This window comes from Ranitomeya imitator, chromosome 1 (assembly GCF_032444005.1).
Source record: "Ranitomeya imitator isolate aRanImi1 chromosome 1, aRanImi1.pri, whole genome shotgun sequence".
NCBI lineage: Eukaryota > Metazoa > Chordata > Amphibia > Anura > Dendrobatidae > Ranitomeya > Ranitomeya imitator.
In genome coordinates this window covers 1,050,963,723-1,050,988,759 of record NC_091282.1, presented here as the reverse complement: position 1 = coordinate 1,050,988,759, position 25,037 = coordinate 1,050,963,723, and positions in this window count along the sequence as shown.

Genomic DNA, 25,037 nt, shown 5'->3' with positions numbered 1-25,037 from the left:
GTTACTAAGCGCAGGGCCGCGCTTAGTAACCCGATGTTTACCCTGGTTACCATCGTTAAAGTAAAAAAAACAACCACTACATACTTACCTACCGCTGTCTGTCCCCGGCGCTGTGCTTCTCTGCTCTGGCTGTGAGCGCCGGTCAGCCGGAAAGCAGAGCGGTGACGTCACCGCTCTGCTTTCCGGCCGCTGTGCTCACAGCCAGTACAGGAGGAGTGCAGAGAAGCAGAGCGCCGGGGACAGACAGCGGTAGGTAAGTATGTAGTGTTTTTTTTTTTTTACTTTAACGATGGTAACCAGGGTAAACATCGGGTTACTAAGCGCGGCCCTGCGCTTAGTAACCCGATGTTTACCCTGGTTACCAGCGAAGACATCGCTGAATCGGCGTCACACACGCCGATTCAGCGATGTCAGCGGGAGATCCAGCGACAAAACAAAGTTCTGGACTTTCTTCCCCGACCAACGACATCACAGCAGGGACCTGATCGCTGCTGCCTGTCACACTGGACGATATCGCTAGCCAGGACGCTGCAACGTCACGGATCGCTAGCGATATCATCTAGTGTGACGGTACCTTAAGAGAAAATATAATCTTTAGCCTTTTTCTATACCAGCTCTTATTTCTTACCTAATCATGCTCTAGGGTGGTGTGTTATTTTGAACTTTCTTAGCGTGGTTTCTACTTTCTTCACACAGCATAGTTTGTGGTAGATTTTTTTCTACAGCTTCCATGCAAAGTTAGAAGTGGATTCAAAAGGAGTACAAATTAAAAAAGTATGCATCTTCATGGATTCACTTATACAGTGGTGCTTGAAAGTTTCCGAACACTTCAGAATTTTCCATATTTCTAAATTTGACCTAAAACTACATAAGATTTTCACACAAGTCTTAAAAGTAGATAAATAGAACCAAATGAGCAAATTACTCAAAAATATTTATATTGAGGAAAATGTTTTTTTATCATGTCTGTGAGTAGTGAAAGTATGCAAAACTTTAGGATTAGCAGATAGTTAGGGCCAGAAATATTTGGACAGTGACACAATTTTCGCGAGTTGGGCTCTGCATGCCACCACATTGGATTTGAAATGAAACCTCTACAACAGAATTCAAGTGCAGATTGTAACGTTTAATTTGAAGGGTTGAACAAAAATATCTGATAGAAAATGTAGGAATTGTACACATTTCTTTACAAACACTCCACATTTTAGGAGGTCAAAAGTAATTGGACAAATAAACATAACCCAAACAAAATATTTTTATTTTCAATATTTTGTTGCAAATCCTTTGGAGGCAATCACTGCCTTAAGTCTGGAACCCATGGACATCACCAAACGCTGGGTTTCCTCCTTCTTAATGCTTTGCCAGGCCATTACAGCCGCAGCCTTCAGGTCTTGCTTGTTTGTGGGTCTTTCCGTCTTAAGTCTGGATTTGAGCAAGTGAAATGCATGCTCAATTGGGTTTAGATCTGGAGATTGACTTGGCCATTGCAGAATGTTCCACTTTTTGGCACTCATGAACTCCTGGGTAGCTTTGGATGTATGCTTGGGGTCATTGTCCATCTGTACTATGAAGCGCCGTCCAATCAACTTTGCAGCATTTGGCTGAATCTGGGCTGAAAGTATATCCCGGTACACTGCAGAATTCATCCGGCTACTCTTGTCTGCTCTTATGTCATCAATAAACACAAGTGACCCAGTGCCATTGAAAGCCATGCATGCCCATGCCATCACGTTGCCTCCACCATGTTTTACAGAGGATGTGGTGTGCCTTGGATCATGTGCCGTTCCCTTTCTTCTCCAAACTTTTTTCTTCCCATCATTCTGGTACAGGTTGATCTTTGTCTCATCTGTCCATAGAATACTTTTCCAGAACTGAGCTGGCTTCTTGAGGTGTTTTTCTGCAAATTTAACTCTGGCCTGTCTATTTTTGGTATTGATGAATGGTTTGCATCTAGATGTGAACCCTTTGTATTTACTGTCATGGAGTCTTCTCTTTACTGTTGACTTAGAGACAGACACCTACTTCACTGAGAGTGTTCTGAACTTCAGTTGATGTTGTGAACGGGTTCTTCTTCCCCCAATTAAGTATGCGGCGATCATCCACCACTGTTGTCATCCGTGGACGCCCAGGCCTTTTTGATTTCCCAAGCTCACCAGTCAATTCCTTTTTTTCTCAGAATGTACCCAACTGTTGATTTTGCTACTCCAAGCATGTCTGCTATCTCTCTGATGGATTTTTTCTTTTTTTTAGCCTCAGGATGTTTTGCTTCACCTCAATTGAGAGTTCCTTTGACCGCATGTTGTCTGCTCACAGCAACAGCTTCCAAATGCAAAACCACACACCTGGAATCCACCCCTGACCTTTTAACTACTTCATTGATTACAGGTTAACGAGGGAGACGCCTTCAGAGTTAATTGCAGCCCTTAGAGTCCATTGTCCAATTACTTTTGGTCCCTTGAAAAAGAGGACGCTATGTGTTGTGAATTCTGTGGCTGAATTCACTCCTGTGGTCACAAGTGGTACTGCAGCTTCTGAGCTTCCTCCCTCAGGTGTTCTGGTGAGCTCGTTAACTGCTTCATTACTTAACTCCACCTGATGCTGCTATCCTTGCTCCTTGTCAATGTTTCAGTGTTGGATCTGAGCTTCTCCTGATTGTTCCTGTGACCTGCTGCTCTGTATAGCTAAGTGCCTTTTGCTTTTTTGTTGCTTTTTTTTCTGTCCAGCTTGTCTTTTGTTTTGCTGGAAGCTCTGAGACGCAAAGGGTGTACCGCCGTGCCGTTAGTTCGGCATGGTGGTTTTTTTTTGCCCCTTTGCGTGGTTTTGCTTTAGGGTTTTTTGTAGACTGCAAAGTTTGCTTTACTGTCCTCGCTCTGTCCTAGAATATCGGGCCCCACTTTGCTGAATCTATTTCATCCCTACGTTTTGTCTTTTCATCTTACTCACAGTCATTATATGTGGGGGGCTGCCTTTTCCTTTGGGGAATTTCTCTGGGGCAAGTCAGGCCTATTTTTCTATCTTCAGGCTAGCTAGTTTCTTAGGCTGTGCCGAGTTGCCTAGGTAGTTGTTAGGCGCAATCCACAGCCGCTTTTAGTTGTGTTTAGGATAGGATCAGGTGTGCAGTCTACAGAGTTTCCACGTCTCAGAGCTCGTTCTTGTATTTTTGGGTATTTGTCAGATCACTGTGTGCGCTCTGATCGCTAAGCACACTGTGTTTCTGGATTGCCTTCATAACACCTGTCATTAGCAAACATAACAGCTATGCATTACAGAGCTATGATTCCTAAACCCTTTCTCCGATTTGGATGTGGAAACTATCATATTGCAGCTGGGAGTGTGCACTTTCAGCCCATATTATATATATATATAATTGTATTTCTGAACATGTTTTTGTAAACAGCTAAAATAACAAAACTTGTGTCACTGTCCAAATATTTCTGGCCCTAACTGTAAATTGAAGGTGAATATGATTGTTTGACATGTTTTATATAAAGTTTCAAAGAGTAGAAGGAAATCAGCACTCAACCCATCTGAAGGTACATCAGTCCATTTTTATTTTCATTTAGTTTAGGATGGCGGCATCAAATGCAAAAGTGTTGGCAGTGTGAATGCAGGTGCAGGGATTGCAAAAGAGAGACATGGTAGACAATGAACGTTTTGCACTTAATTTGTCCTTCTACTGGTCTCTGCAAATTCAGCAAAATAGAGTCGAACTGAAACTGCCAATTTACTGTAATTTAGAGGCCAGGTCACAACTCACCTATCCTGCTACCCCGTTGCACACTGTCTGGTGCTCCACATCTCTTTTCTCCTTCCTCATCGCTAACATGCTCTTTAGTCTCTTTACTCCAGGCCAAAAAATTCTGGTAATGCACAATGCCCAAGTGTTGGAACAGCACACAGGGATGTCAGAGACCAGAAAAATAATTTTTTAATTCTTAATTTAACAGGTAGCTATATACATACAGTACATGAAAATAATCAAAGCTAAGGGAAATACTCTCCACTCATGAAGAGAGCATGTAGCATGTTTTCAACATACTGTATTTTTCGGAATATAAGATGCACCGGACCATAAGACGCACCTAGGTTTTAGAGGAGGAAATTAGGAAAAAGAAATTGAAGAAAAAAAATGGTCAATTCTGTACTGTAATATCCCCTATCCTGGTATATGTGGTCCCCTCATCCCCATTCTGATACACATGGCCCCTCATCCCTATCCTGGAATGCATGGCCCCCTCATCCATATCCTGGTGTGCATGGCCCCCTCATCCCTATCCTGGTGTGCATGCACTCCTCATCCCTATCTTGGTATCAATGGCTCCATCCCAGTCCTGGTTTGATTGGCCCCATCCTTTTTCTGGCATAAATGGCCCTATCCTGTTCCTGGAATGTTGGTCCCATCCTTTTTCTTTTATAATTGGTCCCATCCTGTTCCTGGAATGTTCGTCCCATTCTTTTTCTTTTATAATTGGCCCCATCCTGTTCCTGGAATGTTGGTCCCATAATTTTTCTTTTATAATTGGCCCCATCCTGTTCCTGGTAAGCATAAAAAAAAATCACTCACCTACACGGTTAATGATATTCTGAATATTCATTTCTCTTAAGTATTGGCACACGTGACCGCCGGCCCCGGCAGGAAGTCTCCGGCTGACACTGCTCGCTAGTGAAGAGGAATGGATACTCACCGTTTTCTGCTATGAACGGTACCATTGAGTATTCTGGCAGCTGTGCTCTGCTTTTGAGCAGCGCATGATGTCTCTGCCATGTGCTGCTTGCAAGCATTAAGCAGATGCTGGCACCGGAGCAGGACGCTGCGAGGGAGGGCCATGTAGGTGAGTGTAATGGTTGGCTTTTTTTTAATCTTTCCTGATGGTACCATGTATACTAGGAACAGGATGTGGCCAATTCTAAAAGAAAAAGGATGGGACCAACATTCCAGGAACAGGATGGGGCCATTTATACCAGGATGCCAGAAAAATGAATACGCATTGGCCTCCACGACCATGGGTGTGGAATGCAGTACATATTCATTTCACTTTAGCAGCGGGCACAGGAGTTAGCCGGAGCCGCAGGCTCTTGCCTCCTGTGATCCGATGCTCCGCCAAAACCACTCCCCCACCTCTCCACCACAGCCAGACCCCATACATCAGGACTATAAGACGCACGTCCAATTTTCCCCCACATTTTGGGAGGAAAAAAGTGCGTCTTATAGTCCAAACATACGGTAAATCACTACAATAATTGTTGGCAGTTGTTTATATATAATAATTGTAATATTGAAATGTTACAATTCTTTATATTGTGCATTTATTTGTAAATGTATGCAGTTATTCAAAAATTTGTTTTTGAACTCTCCTTCCCTCTCTAAATTTTAGATATATCAAATACTCCTGATTATATCTATTTTTTCCTTCTAATTAACTGTTTGAAGCTTAGATAATAATAGCTACTTAAAACTCCTTTTAGATATTTATTATTTAAAAAGTTTATTTTTAATCTTATGTTAAAAAATAACCATGTAAATTTACATCTTTACATTTTCTAATTCAACACTATACATCAAATAGTGAATCTTTTTCTACACTTAATTTAACCTTTATTTTTCCTAAGTAGATTATTTTGTCACTATTTTACACTATGGTACATGGGCTCACTTGGCTGCACACGAAGGAAGACACAGGTACACTGTCTCTTTAAATCTTCTGTTGGTTTATTAGACACATGGCTTAACCCTTTCACGATATGCCCGGTACTAGTACGGTGCATGTCGTGTCTCCCCCTTTGATGTGTGCTCCGGCGGTGACCCCACATCAAAGTCGCAACATGTCAGCTGTTTTGTAGAGCTGACATGTGTGCTCAATAGCATCGGGTGAAATCGCGATTCACCCACCGCTATTAACCAGTTAAATGCCGCTGTCAAATGCTGACAGCGGCATTTAACTATCACTTCCGGCCGTGCGGCCGGAAATGCGTTCATCGCCGACCCCCGTCACATGATCGAGGTCAGTGATGCGTCGGCATAGTAACCAGAGGTCTCCTTGAGACCTCTATGGTTACTGATACTGGCTTGCTGTGAGCGCCACCCTGTGGTCGGTGCTCATAGCAAGCCTGCAATTCAGCTACATAGGAGCGATCTGATGATCCCTCCTATGTAGCAGAGACGATCGAGTTGTGCCAGCTTCTAGCCTCCCATGGAGGCTATTGAAGCATGGCAAAAGTTTTAAAAACATGTTTTAAAAAATATGAAAAAAGTTAAAAAAAATAAAAGTTTAAATCACTACCCTTTCGCCCCATCCAAAATAAAACAATAAAAAAAATCAAACATACACATATTTGTTGCTGCCACATTCAGAATCGCCCGATCTATCAATAAAAAAAAGCATTAACCTGATCGCTAAACAGCGTATCGAGAAAAAAATTCAAAACGCCAGATTTAAGTTTTTTTGTTCGCTGTGACATTGCATTAAAATTCAATTACGGGCAATCAAAAGAACAAATCTGCACAAAAGTAGTATCATTAAAAATGCTAGCTTGGCGCGCAAAAAATAAGCCCGGAGACGCTACGGGTATCGGAATATGGTGCAATTTTTTTCTTAGCAAAGTTTGGAAATTTTTTTCACCACTTAGATAAAAAATAACCTAGACATGTTTGGTGTCTATGAACTCATAATGACCTGGAGAATCAAAATGGCTGGTCAGTTTTAGCATTTAGTGAACTTAGCAAAAAAGCCAAACAAAAAACCAGTGTGGGATTGCACTTTTTTGCAATTTCACCACACTTGGAATTTTTTTCCTGTCTTCTTGTACAAGACATGATAAAACCAATGGTGTTGTTCAAAAGTACAACTTGTCCGGCAAAAAATAAGCCCTCACATGGCCATATTGACGGAAAAGTAAAAAAGTTATGGCTCTGGGAAGGAGAGGAGCAAAAAACAAAAGGGCAAAAAACAAAAAGCGCTGCGACGTGAAGGGGTTAAACCAACGTGAAGTGAAAATAAACACAGCCCTTTGGGTAAAACAGGGTGAACAAAGTAGAATGGTATACAGTCTCTGCATCTGTGGTTATCTGCCTGCTCAGTTTAGTAACCACTCACTGGTTCAGTTTTTCCTCCTCAGGACACAAAAGGCTGGAATTCCTCTCACCAGCCCTACTGGAGGCCGTCTATTTAACCCCCAGATCACACCCATGGGTGGAGATAAGGTGGACAAACTTCCACCCGCTCTATGGTTGTCCACAAAAACCCAAGCCTTAAAATGGCTGTGTAACACCTCTCAACACTGTGTGCTGGAGGAACCTTCTGAGTTTCAAATCACTGAAGCTAATAACCTCAGATAAACATATCTCCCCTCCAGCCTTTGCCAGTGACTTTGTCACAACACATATTTGAACCTCAAAGTTCTGTTTTAAAAAGTTCTGTTCTAGGTTCTTTCTTTTTGAGAAGTGCATCTGCTTACACTATTCTTCCAACAGTTATGGAGCTCAATTCAACTATTATCTAACTGCATACTCCTGAGTAATCTGATTTTTTTTATATTCCCTTAATTTCAGTAGTTCATTTTACTTCTAGCATTTATAGATCACGAGCTTGGGCACTGTGCACTCTGTTTCCACCTAGACTCATTACACTCCTATCTATAGTTCAAAGCCTGCTTTCACATTTTATGTATTACGGTGATCCTTTTTCTAATCATCTAACAGTTGTCCAATGTCTACCTCTAATTATATTCCTTTTTTCCATTTTCTTTCAAATTGAGCCACTCACAGGATTGCAGTTATGCACGCTGTTCTTACATAACACATTGCATTCATTATCTTGCATCCTTGTTTCTCGGTCCCAGTTTTTTGTTCACACGTTTTTCCATTTCTAAAAATGTTTTCTTTCCTTTATTAATTCTCCTTTAACTCAACTATCATGATTATTTATTAATATCCTAATATCCTTTTACTGCCATTTGTTTTTTCTCAATTATATGATGATGCACGATCTTCAGTTTGTTTCCCTTCCTTTCTGTACACACTTCCAGGGGTTGAGTTTGTGCCATTTGGCCCCAGTTTTTGGATTATTTAAACCCCAGCATCACTCTCTGTACCCTGTATTTGTTCAGTTCTGAAACTTGTAGATTAATATATTTGCTTTTTGCTCAACATCATTGGATATCTGTTTAACCAGCAAAGCAGCAAATGTGTCCATATATCCCTTTCTATTATTGCAACTGGTTTTAACTAGTCCATTTGTGTCAATGGAAAAGAAGAGTTTAGACAGTTTTTCTCCTTCAGTTTTTAAAAAAGATGACCAAAAAGGATGCCAAGAGAGGCAAATCAGATGAAAATCAATCCATTTTTTATGTGTATAGAAACAGAAGTATGATTGCTGCTTGTTTCAACTTCAGTCCTTTCCTTGACGGTATTGTCTGTTTTGGGCAGTCCAACAGCAATTATGTGTTTGTTATTCAGCAAAAAGTTTTACAAAGCAAACATATGTTTGTATGATCTGACTACAAGGTCAGATTTTTAGGAGAATTGGTAAAATAATAATTATGTCCTTTATTACTTTATATGTTTTTTGTCCTCCATTCTAGAAGGTCACCTGCATTTAGAAAACACAAATTACATTGCAAATTAGTTTCCTTTCAAATTCACCATTTAGAAAAGGAAAATAATTCTAAATGTCAAAGTTATTTATGACAAGCTTTCTTATATTTTAGATTGCTATAGGCATCTTTAGATTAAGGTTTGTGGGACATGTAATTCATTTTCTACTTATATGCCTCAGGGAATCACAAAATATATTTTTCAGTTTATCAAAAAAATGTTTGTAATATAATCTCAGGTATGCAGCTGCTTTCTACTGAGCCTTGAAATGCTTACTTTTTTGGGTTATGTACTGTACAAAAAGCTCTTGCCCTTCACATAAGGAATAGCTGCTGCATACAATATTTCTAAGAGTAACGCTTACCGTATATACTCGAGTATAAGCCGAGATTTTCAGCCCAAATTTTTGGGCTGAAAGTGCCCCTCTCGGCTTATACTCGAGTCAATGTGGGTGGCAGGGTCGGCGGGTGAGGGGGTGAGGGCGCTGAGGTATACTTACCTAGTCCCAGCGATCCTCGCGCTGTCCCTGCCGTCCCACGGGCTTCTGTGCTGCAGCTTCGTCCTCTCTTCAGCGGTCACGTGGGACCGCTCATTAGAGATATGAATAAGCGGCTCCACCTCCCATAGGGGCGGAGCCGCCTATTCATTCCTCTAATCAGCGGTGCCGGTGACCGCTGACAGGAAGAGCTGCGGCACCGAAGACCAGGCAGAGGGACAGCGCGAGGATCGCCAGGACTAGGTAAGTATAGCATATTCACCTGTCCTCGTTCCAGCCGCCGGGCGCCGCTCCATCTTCCCGGCCGGCGCCTCCATCTTCCCGGCGTCTGCGCTCTGACTGTTCAGGCAGAGGGCGCGATGACGCATACAGTGTGCGCGGCGCCCTCTGCCTGATCAGTCAGAGCAGAGACGCCGGGAAGATGGAGGCGCCGGAACGAGACGCCGAGAGCTGCAATCAAGGGAGGTGAGTATGTGGTTTTTTTTTTATTGCAGCAGCGGCGGCAGAGATTTCTATGGGGCACAATGAACGGTGCAGAGCACCGTATATGGCACAGCAATGGGGCACAATGAACGGTGCAGAGCACCGTATATGGCACAGCAATGGGGCACAATGAACGGTGCAAAGCACCGTATATGGCACAGCAATTGGGCACAATGAACGGTGCAGAGCACCGTATATGGCACAGATATGGGGCACAATGAACGGTGCAGAGCACCGTATATGGCACAGCAATGGGGCACAATGAACGGTGCAGAGCACCGTATATGGCAGAGCAATGGGGCACAATGAACGGTGCAGAGCACTGTATATGGCACAGCAATGGGGCACAATGAACGGTGCAGAGCACCGTATATGGCACAGCAATGGGGCACAATGAACGGTGCAGAGCACCGTATATGGCACAGCAATGGGGCACAATGAACGGTGCAGAGCACTGTATATGGCACAGCAATGGGGCACAATGAACGGTGCAGAGCACCGTATATGGCACAGCTATGGGGCACAATGAACGGTGCAGAGCACTATATGGGGCACAGCTATGGGGAAATAATGAACGGTGTAGAGCACTATATGGCACAGCTATGGGGAAATAATGATCTATTTTTATTTTTGAAATTCACCGGTAAATGCTGCATTTCCACCCTAGGCTTATACTCGAGTCAATAAGTTTTCCCAGTTTTTTGTGGCAAAATTAGGGGGGTCGGCTTATACTCGGGTCGGCTTATACTCGAGTATATACGGTACTTTTACCCTGGGACACATGTTGATGTAAATGCAATGTGTAGGTTCACGTTCACACTGTGGCTATTAACACAACCTAGGATAAAAACAAAATGAGAAAATAAGATGCAGTAAATAAATAAGCATATAATATATGGTATTAAGTGAATACTTTTGATCAAAAAAGCATAAAAGCTATCCTGCCGTTTAAAGTGTACCCAATCAGGATTGTCCTATCTCTAATAATAATAATCTTTATTTTTATATAGCGCTAACATATTCCGCAGCGCTTTACACACATTATCATTGCTGTCCCCATTGGGGCTCACAATCTCCAATTCCCTGTCAGTATGTCTTTGGAATGTGGGAGGAAACCGGAGTGCCCGGAGGAAACCCACGCAAACACGGAGAGAACATACAAACTCTTTATTATATTGCTCAACAGTTGTGGCCAAAAGTATTAACACCCCTGCAATTCTGTCAGATAATACTCAGTTTCTTCCTGAAAATGATTGCAAACACAAATTCTGTTATTATCTTCATTTAATTTGTCTTAAATGAAAAAACGCAAACAGAATTGTCCTAAAGCCAAATTGGATATAATTCCACACCAAACATAAAAAAGGGGGTGGACAAAAGTATTGGCACTATTCAAAAAATCATGTCATGCTTCTCTTATTTGTGCAATTTACAGCACCTGTAACTTACCTGTGGCACCTAACAGGTGTTAGTAATAACTAAATCACACTTGCAGCCAGTTGACAAGGATTAAAGTTGACTCAACCTCTGTCCTGTGTCCTTGTGTGTACCACATTGAGCATGGAGAAAAGAAAGAAGACCAAAGAACAGTCTGAGGACTTGAGAAACCAAATTGTGAGGAAGCATGAGCGATCTCAAGTCCATTACCAAAGACCTGGATGTTCCTGTGTCTACCGTGCGCAGTGTCATTAAGAAGCTTAAAGCCCATGGCACTGTGGCTAACCTCCCTAGATGTGGACGGAAAAGAAAAATTGACAAGAGATTTCAACACAAGATTGTGCGGATGTTGGATAAAGAACCTCGACTAACATCTAAACAAGTTCAAGCTGCCCTGCAGTCTGAGGGTACAACAGTGTGAACCCATACTATCCGTCGGATTCTGAATGAAAAGGGACTGTATGGTAGGAGACCCAGGAAGACCCCACTTCTTACCCCGAGACATAAAAAAGCCAGGCTGGAGTTTGCTAAAACTTACCTGAAAAAGCCTAAAACGTTTTGGAAGAATGTTCCCTGGTCAGATGAGACAAAAGTAGAGCTTTTGGGGCAAAGGCATCAACATAGAGTTTACAGGAGAAAAAAAGAGGCATTCAAAGAAAAGAACAGGGTCCTTACAGTCAAACATGGCAGAGGTTCCCTGATGTTTTGGGGTTGCTTTTCTGCCTCTGGCACTGGACTGCTTGACCGTGTGCATGCCATTATGAAGTCTGGAGACTACCAAAAAATTTTGCAGCATAATGTAGGGCCCAGTGTGAGAAAGCTGGTCTCCCTCAGAGGTCATGTGTTTTCCAGCAGGACAATGACCCAACACACACTTCAAAAAGCACTAGAAAAGGGTTTGAGAGAAAGCACTGGAGGCTTCTAAGATGGCCAGCAATGAGTCAAGACCTGAATCCCATAGAACACCTGTGGAGAGATCTAAAAATGGCAGTTTGGAGAAGGCACCCTTCAAATATCAGGGACCTGGAGCAGTTTGCCAAAGAAGAATGGTCTAAAATTCCAGCAGAGCATTGTAAGAAACTCATTGATGGTTACCGGAAGCGGTTGGTCGCAGTTATTTTGGCTAAAGGTTGTGCAACCAAGTATTAGGCTGAGGGTGCCAATACTTTTGTCTGGCCCATTTTTGGAGTTTTGTGTGAAATGATCAATGTTTTGCTTTTTGCTTCATTCTCTTTTGTGTTTTTTCATTTAAGACAAATTAAATGAAGATAATAATACCAAAGAATTTGTGATTGCAATCATTTTCAGGAAGAAACTCAGCATTATCTCACAGAATTGCAGGAGTGTCAATTCTTTTGCCCACAACTGTATGTGCCAATGGACTTGTATAGATGGGTCAAAGTAGGACGCAGCTTGAATGTCTAAATACCTGCCCATGGAAAGCTATAAAAAATAAATGTACAGCCGAAAAATGGAGGAGCTACGCCCATGTATGTACAAAGTACAAAAAACTAAAGCAAAGTCAAAGAACATAGTAACATAGTAACATTGTTAGTAAGGCCGAAAAAAGACATTTGTCCATCCAGTTCAGCCTATATTCCATCATAATAAATCCCCAGATCTACATCCTTCTACAGAACCTAATAATTGTATGATACAATATTGTTCTGCTCCAGGAAGACATCCATGCCTTTCTTGAACCCCTCGACTGAGTTCGCCATCACCACCTCCTCAGGCAAGCAATTCCAGATTTTCACCGCCCTAACAGTAAAGAATCCTCTTCTATGTTGGTGGAAAAACCTTCTATCCTCCAGACGCAAAGAATGCCCCCTTGTGCCCGTCACCTTCCTTGGTATAAACAGATCCTCAGCGAGATATTTGTATTGTCCCCTTATATACTAATACATGGTTATTAGATCGCCCCTCAGTCGTCTTTTTTCTAGACTAAATAATCCTAATTTCGCCAATATATCTGGGTATTGTAGTTCTCCCATCCCCTTTATTAATTTTGTTGCCCTCCTTTGTACTCTCTCTAGTTCCATTATATCCTTCCTGAGCACCGGTGCCCAAAACTGGACACAGTACTCCATGTGCGGTCTGACTAGCAATTTGTACAGAGGCAGTATAATGCTCTCATCATGTGTATCCAGACCTCTCTTAATGCACCCCATGATCCTGTTTGCCTTGGCAGCTGCTGCCTGGCACTGGCTGCTCCAGGTAAGTTTATCATTAACTAGGATCCCCAAGTCCTTCTCCCTGTCAGATTTACCCAGTGGTTTCCCATTCAGTGTGTAATGGTGATATTGATTCCTTCTTCCCATGTGTATAACCTTACATTTATCATTGTTAAACCTCATCTGCCACCTTTCAGCCCAAGTTTCCAACTTATCCAGATCCATCTGTAGCAGAATACTATCTTCTCTTGTATTAACTGCTTTACATAGTTTTGTATCATCTGCAAATATCGATATTTTACTGTGTAAACCTTCTACCAGATCATTAATGAATATGTTGAAGAGAACAGGTCCCAATACCGACCCCTGCGGTACCCCACTGGTCACAGCGACCCAGTTAGAGACTATACCATTTATAACCACCCTCTGCTTTCTATCACTAAGCCAGTTACTAACCCATTTACACACATTTTCCCCCAGACCAAGCATTCTCATTTTGTGTACCAACCTCTTGTGCGGCACAGTATCAAACGCTTTGGAGAAATCGAGATCTACTACGTCCAATGACTCACCGTGGTCCAGCCTATAGCTTACCTCTTCATAAAAACTGATTAGATTGGTTTGACAGGAGCGATTTCTCATAAACCCATGCTGATATGGAGTTAAACAGTTATTCTCATTGAGATAATCCAGAATAACATCCTTCAGAAACCAACAATAGAGGTTAGACTTACTGGCCTATAATTTCCAGGTTCACTTTTAGAGCCCTTTTTGAATATTGGCACCACATTTGCTATGCGCCAGTCCTGCGGAACAGACCCCGTCGCTATAGAGTCCCTAAAAATAAGATATAATGGTTTATTTATTACATTACTTAGATCTCTTAGTACTCGTGGGTGTATGCCATCCGGACCCGGAGATTTATCTATTTTAATCTTATTTAGCCGGTTTCGCACCTCTTCCTGGGTTAGATTGGTGACCCTTAATATAGGGTTTTCATTGTTTCTTGGGATTTCACCTAGCATTTCATTTTCCACCGTGAATACCGTGGAGAAGAAGGTGTTTAATATGTTAGCTTTTTCCTCGTCATCTACAACCATTCTTTCCTCACTATTTTTTAAGGGGCCTACATTTTCAGTTTTTATTCTTTTACTATTGATATAGTTGAAGAACAGTTTGGGATTAGTTTTACTCTCCTTAGCAATGTGCTTCTCTGTTTCCTTTTTGGCAGCTTTAATTAGTTTTTTAGATAAAGTATTTTTCTCCCTATAGTTTTTTAGAGCTTCAATGGTGCCATCCTGGTTTAGTAGTGCAAATGCTTTCTTTTTACTGTTAATTGCCTGTCTTACTTTTTTGTTTAGCCACATTGGGTTTTTCCTATTTCTAGTCCTTTTATTCCCACAAGGTATAAACCGCTTACAGTGCCTATTTAGGATGTTCTTAAACATTTTCCATTTATTATCTGTATTCTTATTTCTGAGGATATTGTCCCAGTCTACCAGATTAAGGGCATCTCTAAGCTGGTCAAACTTTGCCTTCCTAAAGTTCAGGGTTTTTGTGACTCCCTGACAAGTCCCCCTAGTGAAAGACAGATGAAACTGTACAATATTGTGGTCGCTATTTCCTAGATGCCCGACCACCTGCAGATTTGTTATTCTGTCAGGTCTATTAGATAGTATTAGGTCTAAAAGTGCTGCTCCTCTGGTTGGATTCTGCACCAATTGTGAAAGATAATTTTTCTTGGTTATTAGCAGAAACCTGTTGCCTTTATGGGTTTCACAGGTTTCTGTTTCCCAGTTAATATCCGGGTAGTTAAAGTCCCCCATAACCAGGACCTCATTATGGGTTGCAGCTTCATCTATCTGCTTTAGAAGTAGACTTTCCATGATTTCTGTTATATTTGTGGGTTTGTAACAGACCCCAATGAGGTGGAACACATGTTGATGTAAATTGAATGTGTAGGTTCACGTTCACACTGTGGCTATTAACAAACACAACCCAGGTTAAAAACAAAATGAGAAAATACCCCACAGGAAGTAAAAAGTAAGCAGTAACTATAGATAACATAGGGTACTTAGTTGACACTGTTTTGATCAAAAAAGCGTAAAATCCATATCACCGTGTCAATATGAATTGCTCATTTTATTTTTATTCTGGCATGTGTTTGTTAATAGCCACAGTGTGAATGTGCCCCTACACTTTGCTTGTGTTTCAGCTCAGTTCTTTGGTTTTGCATTCGTTTTTTGAAACCACAATCAAACAAGGCGTGCATGTAACCTTGATTTAACCCTCTTTCTTTCTGAGACCTGTTACTGTAAGTTTTTCGAGCTCTATCATGCACCTGTGGGATTACAGTCTTACCAGGACCGATTTCCAACCACTAGGAGTAAACAAGGAAATCTCCTATTAGATGTTAGCAGACAGTGCTAACAAGTGAAGAACATGTAACAAAGCATACAGCAAAACAAGTGATATGTCAGCTTGTGCATAACCTCAATTTAACCCCAATGCTGTTTCTTTTGGAGAACTGTCACCGAATAGTTTTTTTTAGAGCTTTGTTCAGCAACTGTGAGATTAGAGTAAAACCAGGACAGATTTTCAGCCGCCAGAAGATCACAAGGAAAGCTCCTAATAGATGTCAGCAGCGTTCTTGAAAACTGGGGAAAAAAATGTTCATGAAGACAAGGAAAAGCAGAAACTACACAAGTGAAATTTTTTATGTAAATTCTACAAAATTATGAAAAATCTTCATTTTATCTTATCTCTAAGTAGAAAGTATTGCAATAGGATAAGTGCACACTGTTGGGAGCACTTGTAAATCAATGCTTCGTGAAGACTACTTCACATTTTCTCTATTTAGCTGTCAAGAGTTGAATATAGTTTTTACAGATTGAAAAAATGGAAATGTGTGGTATTTAATAGTGCTAGGATGTCTCCAGCATATAGCGAGGCTTTTCTTTCATTGCATATTTGACAGCATTAGCAACCACCACAATAAGTATAATAGTATTGGCAGGAAACAGAGCTGCTGCTTTAGAAGTACAGTAAACCATAATAGCACTTTGCCTTTCTCATTGCATTATATCAGTATGGAGGCTCCGTACTGTACTGGATTCTGTACGTTTTAGCTGACTGACTCTGTAATGGACATTGATTAAATGGTCAACAAGAAACAGAATGTGCTAATCTGCAAAAGTATCCTACATGTTCTTCAAATCAATTACTTCTTGCAACCTCTTTGGGAAAGAGAAGCTGCAACGTTGAACTCTTCAGATTAGTGGTGACAATGTGTAATGAAGCGAAGCTTCTGCTGGGATACATCATCTGTTTATGAAGAATGTGCAGATCCAACATAATACTGCAGAATCCAAAAGCAGCATTCAGTAGTGCGGTATATTACAGAACATAAATTTTTCATACAACTAAAATGTATTTGCAGAGTAACATACTATAAAAGAATAATTCATACAAAAGTTATCTTGCCCAAAATATTGATCTCATTCAAAACTTAATCTTCTAGGAATGCTTAAAAACAAAGAAACAATGTACCACAATAGATTTACCCGTCAATTTCACTTCCTGACATTGTCATTTACCATTTTTGCATTTTCTTCTTTACCTCTCTTTTTTCCACGAGCCACAATTTTTTTTTTTTTATTCTTTCATCAGCATTGCCATATGGAGTCTTGTTTTTGTGTGGGACAAGTTGTAGTTTTGAATAACATCTTTCATTTCACCACATGATGCACTGAAAAATAGAATAAAAATTTCCGACTGCAGTGAAATTGGGGAAAAAAAAACCTATTTTTTTCCAGGATTCATTGTGTTGTGAAAATGAACAGACAATATGGTGGTACAGAATATGTATATTTTTTTATTTATTTAAGTGGTAAAAAATTAGTAACAAAAAAAAAAATCTCATGTCATCATTCTCTAAGACCCATAATATTTTATTTTTTACATCAATAGAACTGTGTTAGGGATTTGCTTTTTTGCGTGGCGAGTCATTTTGATTAGTACAATTTTGGGGTAAATACATTTTAATCTCTCCTTATTGCATTTTTTGTGTTGTTACAGTGATCGAAAAAAAGCAAGTCTGATGTATTGATTTTTTTTTTTCTTCATTGAGTTTACCAATGTTTAATTTTAATGTTTTATTTTGACAGATTTTATGACACTATCAATATCAAATATGTTTATTTTTATAGCTCCTCATTGTTATTGGAAAAAAAGGGGTCTAGTTGCAATAACACTATATACAGCTCTGGCAAAAATTAAGAGACCACTGCAAAATGTTCAGTTTGTCTGATTTTTCTCTTTATAGGTATATTTTTGAGTCAAATGTAAATTGTTCTTTTTAGTCTATAAACTTCTGACATGTCTCTGAATCTCCAAGCAATACATTTTGTTTGTTATTTTCTGAAAAGGAGAAATGGTCAAGATAAAAAAAAACAGTGCTTTCAGACCTCAAATAATGGAAAGAAAATAAGTTCATTTAGAAACCACGATACTAATGTTTTAACGCAGTAATATTTTGTGGAATAACCATGATTTTTAATCACAGCTTTCATGCGTCTTGGCATGCTTTCCACCAGACTTTCACACTGCCCCTGGCAAAAAAATGTAAGCAGTTCTTCTTTGTTTGATGGCTTGTGACTATCCATCATCCTCTTGATTACATTCCAGAGGTTTTCAATGGGGTTCAGGTCTGGCGATTGAGCTGCCCATGACAGGGTTTTGTCGTGGTGGTCTCTTAACTTTTGCCATAGCTATATATATATATATATATATATATATATATATATATATATATATATATATATATATATATATATATATATATATATATATACTAGATGGTGGCCCGATTCTAACGTATCGGGTATTCTAGAATATGTAGATAGTATATAGCACAGGCTACGTACTATATTGCACAGGGACATAGTATATAACACAACCGACGTAGTATATAACAGAGCTACGTAGTATGTAACACAGCGTATATAGTATATAGCAGAGCTACATAGTATATAACATAGCCACGTAGTATATAACATAGCCACGTAGTATATAACATAGCCACATAGTGTATTGCACAGCTACGTAGTGTATTGGTCAGCCACGTAGTATATAGCGGAGCCACGTAGTATATAACAAAGCCACGTCATATATCGTAGTATATTGCACTGCCACATAGTATATAACAGAGCCACGTAGTATATTGCACAGTCAACGTAGTATATAACAGAACCGACTCAGCCACATAGTATATTGCACAACTACATAGTATATAGCACAGAGCATGTAGTATATTGCACAGCCACGTAGTATATTGGATAGTCACGTTGTATATTTCCCAGCTACATCGTATATAGCACAGAGATGTAGTATATAACAGAGCCCACGCAGTATGTAACAGCCCATGTAGTATATAGCAATGTGGGCACTATATGCGTGGTTAAAAAAGACTTAAAATAAAAAATAAACATATACTCACCTTCCGAAGACCCCTTGAAGTCCTGGCGCCTGTGTGCGGTGCACGCGGCAGCTTCTGGTCCCAGGGTTGGTATGAGAGCAGGACCTGTGATGACGTCAGTCACATGACCGTGACATCATGGCAGGTCCTTCTCGCATAGCATCCTTGGCACCGGAACCTGCTGATTGCACTGCCGATTACAGCAGGCGTCGTCGAGAGGGTGAAAAAACTTTTTTTTATTATTATTATTTGTAACATTAGATCGTTTTACTATTGAAGCTGCATACGCAGCATCAATAGTAAAAAGTTGGTCACACAGGTTTAATAGCTGCGTTAACAGAATGTGTTACACCGCGGTCCGTTAAGGGTACAGTACAGACCAAAAGTTTGGACACCTTCTAATTTAAAGATTTTTCTGTATTTTCATGACTATGAAAATTGTAAATTCACACTGAATGCATCAAAACTATGAATTAACACATGTGGAATTATATACTTAACAAAAAAGTGTGAAACAACTGAAATTATGTCTTATATTCTAGATTCTTCAAAATAGCCACATTTTGCTTTTATATAGCAACATGTGCACAGGCATTAACCCTGTCTGAGCGCTCAGCACTGACTGCAGGGCAGTAAAGCAGCGGCCATTTCGCTGCCAGACTATGGCCGTCGCTGATTGGTTGTGGTAATGGTCGTGGGCGTTTTTCCACGACAAATCAGCGACTTGGATTTCCATGACAGAGAGAGGCCGCGACCAATGAATATCTGTGACAGACAGAAAGACAGACAGACAGACGGAAGTGACCCTTAGACAATTATATAGTAGATATATACAGTATATACACGCACGCATAAACACACACCGAATTTTGTGAACCATTAAACTCACCGAGGAAGACCATAAGATGCAAATAGGAATTTAAAAAAACAAAAAAAAATAGGGTACTGTCTTATTTGAATTTAAGCTAGCTTAACAGGAAGAGGGGCAGCGTCAGTGGAGCAGAGTCACAAGTGACATGGTTGCTGCTGCAGGAAATCGGCAGTTGCTGTGAGGCTGTGGACCCTGGACTTCAACAAAATGTCGGCAGTGTGGCAGTAGCGGAGTCCCCATTCTGTCCATTAATTTCTCGGCAGTGGGCTTCAGGAACATGACCACTGGAGTCTGCACAAGCGCAGATTGAGACCACAGCTTGTCAACGCTTTCGAACATGACTGTATATAGTGAAGGGATTTACGCTCTCAGGTAGGCATTATGTAGCATTCACACAGACATTACAGTTTTGGTCCAAGCAGTTCGTATTGTTTTCCACAGGTTGCACAACACCAAAACCTTGTCCAGTTGCTAACTAAACAGAACAGACCCTGGCTACTCATACACGGCTGAGCTAGTCCCAGGTCGGTCACACAAAATAGCTATTGTCCATAGCAACCACTGGTACTTGTAGTTCTCTGCCTACGGCCTGTAAAGACTCTTCTCAGAGAAGGATTTTGGCCTGTCTCTCTTTTTCGCGCCAGGACACATCCAGTCTGGTCAGCTTCCCTGAGCCAACTAACTAAAGAGAGCAGATAGCCTGGTTATATGCAGGCCAGCCAGGTGTCCAGGTGTACTTATCAAAGCCTGCAGCTAGGATTTAACCGTAACCTACCCGGCATTGCTACTATATATATGTATGTATGTATGTATGTATGTATGTATGTATGTATATATTATTATTTTTACCTAATCGGTATTGTTTGGAATCTGCAATTGTCTGTTTGCTTATTAAACACTGTGTACAGAATAATTAGGCAATGATTAATAATGATAGATTAATTATGATAAAATGAGTAATAATGATTGATTTTATTACTGAATAACTACAGGGCTGTTAGCCAATCCAAAAGGTTAATAAACCTGAACCTGAATGTTTAAAGTGGTGGATTAAAGTGCTCAGGTCAGGAGAGGTGTCGGGTAGAGATGAGCGAATTTGCTTGGGTCCCCTCTTATTCGGCAAGCAATAGCTCTTGCCAAATAAGCTGCAATGGGAACGCGGGTTTTTTGGATCGCGCAAGGCGATCAGGTGATCGGCGCCGCAGCTGCTTTTGTCGAGGCTGTGTCACAGTCACGACACACGCATGGAGAGCCTATTTGTTGGGCATAATCCAGGAAGTCAGGTTCCCACTGCAGCTTACTTGGCAAGCGCTATAGCTTGCAGAATAAGAGGGTACCTGAGCAAATTCGCTTATCTCAAATGCCGGGCCAGTCCATGCAGTGCGATGCGATCATCTCATGAGTTATACGTCAGTCTTTCTGCTCCCTAACAATCGTTTCAGGGTCTGGGAAAGCCTCTGCATGCAATGCAATGTCTCATGCGTGCAATCACAGCATGCTGTCTGTTGCTGGCTCAATTTCAAATGTTTTGGCACCGCAGTGTGCTGCCTTATTTATTTAACTGTATACAAGTGTGGTGACTCTAGGCTCAGCACCTGTTCACACTTAGTCTATGTTTGGATGTGACGGTCAGTTTTTTTGAAATTTGTATTCATTAGCCTTCTGACTGAGCACTCCTCCACCTCTTAGCCACAGGTGTTGTAATCGCAGCCGGACCATTACCCCTCCACAGAGAGAGAGATTTTAGTCTAAGGGTACCGTCACACTAAGCGACGCTGCAGCGATACCGACAACGATGTCGATCGCTGCAGCGTCGCTGGAGAGCTGTCACATAGACAGCTCTCCAGCGACCAACGATCCCGAGGTCCCCGGTAACCAGGGTAAACATCGGGTTACTAAGCACAGGGCCGTGCTTAGTAACCCGATGTTTACCCTGGTTACCAGCGTAAACGTTAAAAAAACAAACACTACATACTTACCTTCAGCTGTCTGTCCTCCGGCGCTCTGCTTTCCTCTGCACTGTCAGCGCCGGTCAGCCGGAAAGCAGAGCGGTGACGTCAATGCTCTGCTTTCCGGCTGGCCGGCGCTGACACAGGATGCAGGAGGAGTGCAGAGAAGCACAGCACCAGGGACAGACAGCTGAAGGTAAGTATGTAGTGTTTGTTTTTTTAACGTTTACGCTAGTAACCAGGGTAAACATTGGGTTACTAAGCGCGGCCCTGCGCTTAGTAACCCGATGTTTACCCTGGTTACCAGTGAAGACATCGCTGGATCGGCGTCACACACACCGATCCAGCGATGTCAGCGGGAAGTCCAGCGACGAAATAAAGTTCTGGACTTTCCCCAGCGACCAACGATCTCCCAGCAGGGGCCTGATCGTTGGTCGCTGTCACACATAACGATTTCCTTAACGATATCGTTGCTACGTCACAAAAAGCAACAATATCGTTAACGATATCGTTATGTGTGATGGTACCTTAAGAAGAGGATTCACAGTAGGTTCCCATTCAGATGAAGATGTTTATTCTCAGTGAGGAAAGTCTAGGTCCTGGTATACGAGAGATGCCTTAATGTGGCTACCAGGTACACATGAATTGGCCAATTTATGCACTAAACGCTCTCATTTTTTCATATTTCTAGTGCAGTAATGCAGTTCAATTTTCATGTTTCATGTTTGCATGTTTTGGCGCAGCAGTGTGCTGCCTTATTTAACTGTTACTGGCTCAAATCATCAGTAACAAGCCGGTAACGGCACGGTTCCGCAGCAGCTAAAATATCTAAAATGAAGTTCTGTAGCAGCTGAGATGTGTATTATGAAGTACTGCAGCAGCTTAGGTATATTGTGAGGTTCTGCAGCAGCTGAAGTGTGCATTAAGAGGGGGTGTGTAATACAATGTTCTGCAGCAGCTGACGTGTGTATTATGAGATTCTGAAGCAGCTGAGGTGTATTGTGAGGTTCTGCAACAGCTGAAGTGTGTCTTATGAGGGGGTGTGTAATGCAATGTTCTGCAGCAGCTGACATGTGTATTATGAGGTTCTGAAGCAGCTGAGGTGTATTGTGAGGTTCTGCAGCAGCTGAAGTGTGTATTTTCTGCAGAATAACACTCAGCAAAGTGGAGTAACAACAAGCCACATTCAATAGATAAAAGGTAACATTGAAAAAAATCACAATAAGAACAAATAATGCAAAAAGTAAACAAAAACAAAAAAACATAAAAAAGAAGGTGACATGAAGATAGGCAGGGGATGGGTGTAGGGTCAAAAGGTAATGTGACCTGGGCAAGCTGGGTGGGTATATATTATAACTGCACCTGGACAGCTAAGCATAAGAATCAATATAAGTATCATCCAAGTATCCTTGTACAGTGTCACAGCTGACGTGTATTATGAGGTTCTGCAGCAGTTGGAATGTGTAATAATATGTTCTGCAGCAGCTGTGGTGTGTAGTATGAGGTTCTGCAGAAGCTGGAGTGTATAATATGAGGTGCCGCTGTTGAGGTGTCCACTATCTATTCCAGACAATTTTGCTCTCCAAAATTCAAATGGCACTCCTTCCCTTCCAAGCTCTGTCATGCCAAACAATACTTTTTCACCACATATGGGGTATCGGCATACTCAGGAAGAATTGCACAAAAAAAATTATGTTGCAATTTTTCCCGCTATCCTTGTAAAAATGCAGAATTTGGGGCTGAAACAACATTTTTGTGGGAAGAAATAAAATGTTTATTTTTTTCTTCAACATTGCTTTAATTCCAGTGAAGCACCTTAAGGGTTAATAAACTTGGGATGGGATTTTGAGCAGTTTGAGGGGTGCAATTTTCAGAATAGTTTCACTTTATGGTATTTTCTGTCATGTAGGCCCTTCAAAGTCACTTCAAATGTGAGGTAGTCCCTAAAAAAATAATTTTCTAAATTTTGCTGGAAAAATAAGAAATTACTGGTCAACTTTTAATCACTTTAACCCCTTTACCCACTAGGGTGGTTTGCACGTTAATGACCGGGCCAATTTTTACAATTCTGACCACTGTCCCTTTGTGAGGTTATAACTCTGGAACGCTTCAACGGATCCCAGTGATTCTGACACTGTTTTCTCGTGACATATTGTACTTTATGACAATGGTAAAAATTCTTTGATAGTACCTGCGTTTATTTGTGAAAAAAACGGAAATTTGGCGAATATTATGAAAATTTCGCAATTTTCCAACTTTGAATTTTTATGCAATTAAATTACAGAGATATGTCACACAACATACTTAATAAGTAACATTTTCCACATGTCTACTTTACATCAGCACAATTTTGGAACCCAAATTTTTTTTTGTTAGGGAGTTATAAGGGTTAAAAGTTGACCAGCAATTTCTCATTTCTACAACACCATTTTTTTTAGGGACCACATCTCATTTGAAGTCATTTTGAGGGGTCTATATGATAGAAAATACCCAAGTGTGACACCATTCTAAAAACTACACCCCTCAAGGTGCTCAAAACCATATTCAAGAAGTTTATTAACCCTTCTGGTGCTTCACAGGAATTTTTGGAATGTTTAAATAAAAATGAACATTTAACTTTTTTTCACAAAAAATTTATTCAGCTCCAATTTGTTTAATTTTACCAAGGGTAACAGGAGAAAATAGACCCCAAACATTGTTGTACAATTTGTCCTGAGTACGACAATACCCCACATGTGGGGGTAAACCACTGTTTGGGCGCATGGCAGAGCTCGGAAGCGAAGGAGCGCCATTTGACATTTCAATGCAAAATTGACTGGAATTGAGATGGGACGCCATGTTTCGTTTGGAGAGCCCCTGATGTGCCTAAACATTGAAACCCCCCACAAGTGACACCATTTTGGAAAGTAGACCCCCTAAGGAACTTATCTACATGTGTCGTGAGCACTTTGACCCACCAAGGGCTTCACAGAAGTTTATAATGCAGAGCCGTAAAAATAAAACAAAAAATTTTTCCCACAAAAATTATTTTTTTAGCCCCCAGTTTTGTATTTTCCCGAGGGTAACAGGAGAAAGTGGACCCCAAAATTTGTTGCCAAATTTGTCCTGAGTGCGATGATACCCCATATGTGGGGGGGGGGGAACCACTGTTTGGGCGCATGGGAGGGTTCGAAAGGGAAGGAGTGCCATTTGAATGCAGGCTTAGATGGAATGGTCTGCAGGTGTCACATTGCGTTTGCAGAGCCCCTAATGTACCTAAACAGTAGAAATCCCCCCATAAGTGACCCCATATTGGAAACTAGACCCCCCATGGAACTTATCTAGATGTGTTGTGAGAACTTTGAACCCCCAAGTGTTTCACTACAGTTTATAACGCAGAGCCGTGAAAATAAAAAATCTTTTTTTTCCCACAAAAATTATTTTTTAGCCCCCAGTTTTGTATTTTCCCAAGGGTAACAGGAGAAAATGGACCCCAAAAGTTGTTGTCCTATTTGTCCTGAGTAAACTGATACCCCATATGTAGGTAAACCCCTGTTTGGGCACACGGGAGAGCTTGGA